This window comes from Ipomoea triloba, chromosome 13 (genome assembly GCF_003576645.1).
Source record: "Ipomoea triloba cultivar NCNSP0323 chromosome 13, ASM357664v1".
Classification (NCBI taxonomy): domain Eukaryota; kingdom Viridiplantae; phylum Streptophyta; class Magnoliopsida; order Solanales; family Convolvulaceae; genus Ipomoea; species Ipomoea triloba.
The window spans coordinates 22,035,265-22,043,559 of record NC_044928.1 but is presented as its reverse complement, the minus strand read 5'-3'; positions in this window follow the sequence as shown (position 1 = coordinate 22,043,559).

The window sequence follows — 8,295 nt, the reverse complement described above, 5'->3', positions numbered from 1 at the left end:
AAGGCTACACTAAAGACAATTGAGAATCAAATCTCTCAGATGTTTAAGATGATGTCAGATCGACACTACGGACAACTCCCAAGCAACACTGAAAACAACCCGAAAGAGAGAGTCAACGCCATTGATGCCAAAGAAGAAACACATGAGAAATGTGATCCAATGGATGCTATCTGTGAAACTTGCCAATGTAAGGTAGACGACCAAAGAAACAAGACTACCTCTTGTAGTCTTAATCTTGAATTAAAAAATGCGAATAGTTCATGCACCATATCAATGAAGGAACGCAAGGAGGAAACCACTTCGGAAGAAGGCCCGAAAGAAAAGGAACTACCAAGAGACAACATCAAAAGCTCAAAAGAAGAGGAAACAGCTCGAGAAGGTAAATTTAAAGTTTTTATTCGAAAATTCTTCAATAGCAAAGAATGCCGTGAGTTGTTTGAGAATGACATTTGTGATAGTTTTACATGTTTAAGCCAAGAATCTTCGGCTTGTTTGACTGAGGGAAACCCCAGAAAGAAGGGTGACCCTGGAGCTTTATTAATCCCTTGTTCTATACAGAACATGGAACCTAGAAACGCTCTTGCTGATCTTGGTGCTTCTATCAATGTCATGTCTTTAAATCTTTTTGAAAAGTTGAAATTACCACGTTTGAAACCGACGAGGCTGACTCTACGTTTAGCTGACGGAACCACATGGTATCCTGAAGGCTTAGCGGAAGATGTTCTAGTAAGAGTAGGAAAATTTCTTGTGCCTGTCGATTTTATTGTCTGTAAGATGGGAGATGATGATCCCCATAAATCCTTAATTCTTGGAAGACCATTTCTGGCTACTTGTCGTGCACGAATAGATGTTAGTTCAGGAGAAATTACCCTGAGATTCGAAGGACAAGCCACGAATGATGACAAGGAGAAGGCAAAAGAAGGAGCTGATGACGATGAAAGGGCGAAGGTCAAATCAAAGGTGAAACCAAAACCGAAGCGGAGGAACGATAAGCTTACTTGGAAAAACACGTGGGTACCAAAATGCTTCTTACCCACCACCAAGGAATATGGCTGAATTCAAACCAAGGTATAATGCGTCTAGCTAATGACGTAAACCGTGGCGCTACTTGGGAGGCAACCCAAGATTTTAATAACATGCTTTACATTATTGCTATGCTTTCGTTTTTAATGTTTTTGTTCTAATAAATTGCTACAATCATATGGAACCATGTTTTGAGGACTCATTTGTAGGATTCGAGACTAGAAATTGCTTTGGAAGAGCTTAAATTGGATATAGGTATGAGAAGCAAGGCCAAAAATCAGAAGAAAACGATGCAGTGGACCTACACGAGGCTCACACGTGTGTAGCCGTGCGTGGGAACGAGGCAGTAGCCTCCCACGCACGCTCACATGCGTGTTGCCATGCGTGGGAGCGAGGCAGAGAGCTCCCACGCACGGTCACACGAGTGTGACCGGCGTGGAGGCCCCTACGGGTTTAAAACCCTTGTTCGGCCATCCCACCTTATTTTGCTCCCAAAATCAATTTTTCTCTTCTCCTCTCCACACAAGGAAGAACCAAACTCAAGGTTTGAACATACTTCTCACTTTTTACCATTCAAAGAAGATTAAAACATCAACATCAAGGTAATCTTTCATCTTTTTGACTATTTATCCTTGAATATTCATGAGTTTGAAAGAGTTTGAATGTGAAATTTATTCTACAATGCCTTGCATGATTTTGAATGATTTTGAATGATTAAATTGGTTATAATGCTTCATAGAACTATACTTTGATGTTTTCTTTCATTATTGATGGTTACATTGATGGATTGTTGTATATTCTTGAACTTCAAGTGTGAACACCATTGATGAACAAATGGGTTTGTTAGATTTCTTGTTGAAATTATGAAATTGATGCTTGAATTGATGAATAAACTTGTTATAGAACTATTATATGTCATCAATTTGACTTTTCACATGCTACATTGCCCAAATTGAATTTTCAATTTCAAAACCCTAATTTTGAATTTGGGGAAGAAGATAAAGTTGACTTTTTGAAATTATTGACTTTTGTAGTTGACTTCTTATTTGACTATCAAATTGATATATCTTATGATGAATTTATGCATGTGTGTGATAATGGAATGATATTGTTCATATTCTTATGCTTGATTTGTCCAAAATATAGGGGAAACTATATATTCTTATGCTTGATTTGTCCAAAATATAGGGGAAACTATGGCGAAATTTTCGAAAATTGTCCAAAATATAGGGGAAACTATGGCGAAATTTTCGAAAATTGTCCAAAATATAGGGGAAACTATGGCGAAATTTTCGAAAATTCTTAAAAATATAGGGGAAACTATGGCGAAATTTTCGAAAATTCTTAGCCCTATATGTTTGAAATCCATTATCTTGACAAGGAATTTTACACAAATATAATGATGACTTATTCAAAGCCAATTACAATGAATGATAATTTCTATAATTTGTAGGATGGGACGCTCGAAAGAAATTGCAAAGAAATCAAAGCACGATGTAGGAGAATCGAGTCGATCAAGGACACGGCAGCACACTACTGCTCAACAGGCTATACAAGAGCCGGGGTCAAGGTCACTACGACACTTGACACCCATTCAACTCGCGACAGTAGACAACTATAAAGGGAAGCAGCTTTCTGTTGGCCGTCACTTTGAGGATAATGTTTTAAGGGAATTTGGTTGTTTGGAAGAAGTGAATATGCTCCTTAGGCACCCACAGCTCCGCTATCTGTTTCAGTGGAGAGGACCCACCTATGCGCCTGTCACCTATGAGTTCTTGGCGACCCTGGAGATTAGAAGGGAAGTCAACGATGCAAGGGAGTCTATTTCATTCACTCTTTTCGGCAACCACTACAGTATGTCTGTTAACACTTTGGGTGTTACACTCGGTTTTTATGATGCAACAAGCGTGTCCATGCCATATTTAAGAGATTTCAATTCAGATGAAGTTGCTAGACGATACTGGAGAAGCATCACAAACAATGCCCCATACAACTCTTCAAACTTGAAGGCAAAGCTCATCACCCGGAATGCTTTGAAGGCTATCAGATTAGCCTTTGCTATAAATCTCTCTAGCCGAACCACGAATAGAAATAAGGTATACAAGCAGGACTTATTCTACATGTGGTGCATGGAGAATGATGTCAGTATCAACATGGGCGTTCAGGCTAGGAAATGGCTCCAAACCCAACAAAAGCCAAAAGTTCAGACTGTGTTTATTGGACCTTTTGTTACTAAACTGTGCATTGGGTTGGGCCTACTGAACCGGTTGATGGGAGAGAGATCCGATGGTTGTACAATTTCTTTCTCCGTGGATGAGTTCTTTGCTACAGAATTAAGGCTTGGAGGTGATGATGCACCTGATCTAGAGGCTTCTGATGAGGATGATGATGAGGATGAGGAAGAGAATGAGGAGGAGGACGCTGCACAGGAGCAAGGCCCTACTCCTATGGATTGGGCCGCGTCGCAGAATTCTCATAGACAGCTCCATGAGGAACAAATGAACTATTGGCGTGAGGAGCATACTTGGCAGCAAGGCCACTTCACATCCATCTCCGCAAGACAGGATATTTACACCGAGGACCTCAACCGCATGAGACAGGCGGTGGAGGAAAATGATAGAAGAATTGCCGCTCTTGAAGCTAGATTCGACAGGCAATTCCATCCCTTCGGTGATGAGTGATGCCTTCCTTCGATTTTTCTCGGTCTTGACTGATTGACACTTGATTCTGAGTTTCTTGACTATTGGTTACTATGGTTGCTAGCCCCATCTGAACATTAGGATCCCTATGCGCGGGGTTCCGACTTTTATTTCTTTTATCTCTTTACTTTGCTTTATTTATCTTTATCGCTTTATGTTATTTCATTTCCAACTGCTTTACTTTTCTGCATTTCTATTCNTCCAAAATATAGGGGAAACTATGGCGAAATTTTCGAAAATTCTTAGCCCTATATGTTTGAAATCCATTATCTTGACAAGGAATTTTACACAAATATAATGATGACTTATTCAAAGCCAATTACAATGAATGATAATTTCTATAATTTGTAGGATGGGACGCTCGAAAGAAATTGCAAAGAAATCAAAGCACGATGTAGGAGAATCGAGTCGATCAAGGACACGGCAGCACACTACTGCTCAACAGGCTATACAAGAGCCGGGGTCAAGGTCACTACGACACTTGACACCCATTCAACTCGCGACAGTAGACAACTATAAAGGGAAGCAGCTTTCTGTTGGCCGTCACTTTGAGGATAATGTTTTAAGGGAATTTGGTTGTTTGGAAGAAGTGAATATGCTCCTTAGGCACCCACAGCTCCGCTATCTGTTTCAGTGGAGAGGACCCACCTATGCGCCTGTCACCTATGAGTTCTTGGCGACCCTGGAGATTAGAAGGGAAGTCAACGATGCAAGGGAGTCTATTTCATTCACTCTTTTCGGCAACCACTACAGTATGTCTGTTAACACTTTGGGTGTTACACTCGGTTTTTATGATGCAACAAGCGTGTCCATGCCATATTTAAGAGATTTCAATTCAGATGAAGTTGCTAGACGATACTGGAGAAGCATCACAAACAATGCCCCATACAACTCTTCAAACTTGAAGGCAAAGCTCATCACCCGGAATGCTTTGAAGGCTATCAGATTAGCCTTTGCTATAAATCTCTCTAGCCGAACCACGAATAGAAATAAGGTATACAAGCAGGACTTATTCTACATGTGGTGCATGGAGAATGATGTCAGTATCAACATGGGCGTTCAGGCTAGGAAATGGCTCCAAACCCAACAAAAGCCAAAAGTTCAGACTGTGTTTATTGGACCTTTTGTTACTAAACTGTGCATTGGGTTGGGCCTACTGAACCGGTTGATGGGAGAGAGATCCGATGGTTGTACAATTTCTTTCTCCGTGGATGAGTTCTTTGCTACAGAATTAAGGCTTGGAGGTGATGATGCACCTGATCTAGAGGCTTCTGATGAGGATGATGATGAGGATGAGGAAGAGAATGAGGAGGAGGACGCTGCACAGGAGCAAGGCCCTACTCCTATGGATTGGGCCGCGTCGCAGAATTCTCATAGACAGCTCCATGAGGAACAAATGAACTATTGGCGTGAGGAGCATACTTGGCAGCAAGGCCACTTCACATCCATCTCCGCAAGACAGGATATTTACACCGAGGACCTCAACCGCATGAGACAGGCGGTGGAGGAAAATGATAGAAGAATTGCCGCTCTTGAAGCTAGATTCGACAGGCAATTCCATCCCTTCGGTGATGAGTGATGCCTTCCTTCGATTTTTCTCGGTCTTGACTGATTGACACTTGATTCTGAGTTTCTTGACTATTGGTTACTATGGTTGCTAGCCCCATCTGAACATTAGGATCCCTATGCGCGGGGTTCCGACTTTTATTTCTTTTATCTCTTTACTTTGCTTTATTTATCTTTATCGCTTTATGTTATTTCATTTCCAACTGCTTTACTTTTCTGCATTTCTATTCAGATATTTCTACTTATCTTTATGCTTTATTATCTAAGTTTTTGTTATTTTTATTGCTTTTATATTTCTATCAGCTTATAATAATTGAATAGTACTCCGAAAACCCTTTTTGTATGTTATGTCTCCATTTCTTATAGAGCATCTATAACGGGAGCGAGCCTATGCTGGAAGCTAAAGTGTGGAAAGAGGGATGCATACTTGGTTTATCCTCTTATCCCTTTTCTAATTTTAAGCCCGTTTTGATCTCTAAAGTGTGGAAATATTTTCTTTATAGCTTTGTGTATGAGTATATTACAGTTTGCCATGATTAAGAGGATCGTTTGATTCATACCCTATATCCAGAGCAATTTCCAAAGTGTGGAAAGGGATTTTTATTTGTCTATCCTTAGAATCCCTGTTTAGTTCTTTTACCCTGTACGTATAGAAACATCGAGGACGATGTTTACTTTAAAGTGTGGAAAGGACGCACTTCGTGCTTTACATGCTTACATGCTTAGTATTAGAAGTTGAAGCTCTTGGGAATGATAAGCGGGTGCATTTGCAGTTTTGAAAAGAGAGTTATTATTTGTGTTATCTAGGGAGAATTTTGACTAGATGCCCAAAAATTTTTACTCTCGAAATATCTTTGAGGAAGTTACTTTTCGCACCCATGAGAGTGTTTAGAGCCAAATAAGTTTATATTCTTGCCTGCTTGCATGATGTTCACCTCTTATTTACGTAGGACCTTAGTAAAGGATCTCTCGAAGTGGGAGTGTGCACTCTTTAATTTGAGAAAGATAAAACTAGCAAGGCCCAGAATTGAACTAACCTTGGTAGGGCATGGGGCAAAAGGAGAGCCTAATGGTGAGCTTAATGAGAAAACAAAACCCTTGAACATTAAATAGAAAAAGGCATGAGGGGTTGACACGAGGAGAAGTCGAAAAGGCAAAAGGCTAATCACCAAAGAGTTTAAAATTGAGGGAAGCCAATTCATTGGGTTGTGTCCAAACCATAGTCTTCGGTAAGCAAAAAGCTTTATCTGGAGTCGGTTGTTCACATAAAAAGATCCCAAGAATTGAGAAAATAGAGCTGAGGTGAGCCGCTTTGCTAGGATTCGAGTACCCATTGCACTGACCTTCGAAAAAGCATGGATCTCCATGTGAAGTCGGGTGGCTCGATAACGTTATCCTAGGAAGTGAGAAGAAAGAGGGACCGCGCTAAGCCAAAAGCGGTGAGTGGTCCATGCCCCTACCCTCATTTACATTTACGTTGGGCTTTGGCGTATAAGGATGGAAAGTTGATTAGCTAGTGCACATCGTTCCCACTAGTGAGATCGGCTAGAGGCCCTATTTAAATAGAAGGTGAACCAAAACTTTGAAAATGCATGCTTGCGTATGGTGCGAGAAGTGTGATCCCTTGTTTTACTTGTTTATCAACGAAAGGTTTTTATTTCCCGAAAATATTTCTTGAGTTGCTGACATCTGACCAAAATCCTTTATAGATAACACAAATGATTTCCCTCGTTTCAACAGTCTTAGACACCCATTATTTTGACTTGCCAAAAGCTTTGTTTTGCATGGGAGAGTATCTCGGAGACTTATATGCTTAGAGAGTAAAATGTCTTGCTTGAGGACAAGCAAGAAGCAAAGTGTGGAAAATTTGATAAGACTCCGAGATACCCTTATTTCAGGCACATTTTAGGGTGTTTTATCGCGTCTATAGCATCCTTATTTGGTAAATCATATGCGTAAATGCTTGAAAATCACTAACTGATGCACAGAAGCTACTTATAGCTCAAAGGAAGTAAAACAGGAGCCCCGGGAGCAAATAGGACCAAAAGATAAGCTTAAAGAGCAAACCAGGCAAAAGCGGAGCCCCGGAGGACCAAACTGGGAGGCCACACGCGTGTGAGCAAGCGTGGAAACTTTCCAGAAGCTCCCCACGCACGCTCACACGCGTGTGAGAGGCGTGGAGGCGTGATGCGCGAATTTCAGCTAGGGTTGTCATTTCGGAGACTATTTAAACCCCTTTGATGAATTTCCAGAGGAGGATTCCAGAATTTTAGTTTTCCCTTTTCTTAGTTTTTCGTTTGGAGAACTTTCTCCATTTTTTCTTAGTTTTTAGATTAGATCAATCTCCATTGTAGAAGACAACAAGCTTGGATTGAAGATCTTCTTCTATCTAGGTGATCTCTATTTCATTTCTATAATTTTAGCTATCTTGTTCTTGGATTAAATTAGCTTTTGCTTGCATTTCATATCATGAGTAGCTAATTTAGTCTAGGGATTTGGAGTGTGTGATTGAATATTGCTTTTGTGATGATCTTATTTCTATATCTTGGATCTATGAGTTTGTGTTGATGGATTATCTATTCTTGTCTTTTGATTGTTGTTTTGATGAGATCTTGTTTGGATTTGGCCAATCTAGATGAGAGATTGAGCTCTTGACTCTTTCATGTCTTTGATTAGAGTTAGGATTTGAAGCTTTACACAATCAAATTTCCTATGGACTTCTTAAGAATAGTAGGATAGTGTGTAGCTCAAGTGTTTGATAAAATTCCTCTTAGAACTTTGGATGCTTGAAGGCACTCCTAAGTCAAAGAAGCCTTAGTACACAAGGTGGAAAAGGACTAAGACAACACACTCTTGAATAGACAATATCCTAGCAATCCTAATCCATGACCTTAGACACTCACTATGCAATATTCATGAATAGTATCCAATCCCTATTCCTTTTACATATTCCCAAAATCACTTTTACTTTACTACTCTCTTGCACTCAAACCAACCAATGAACTAC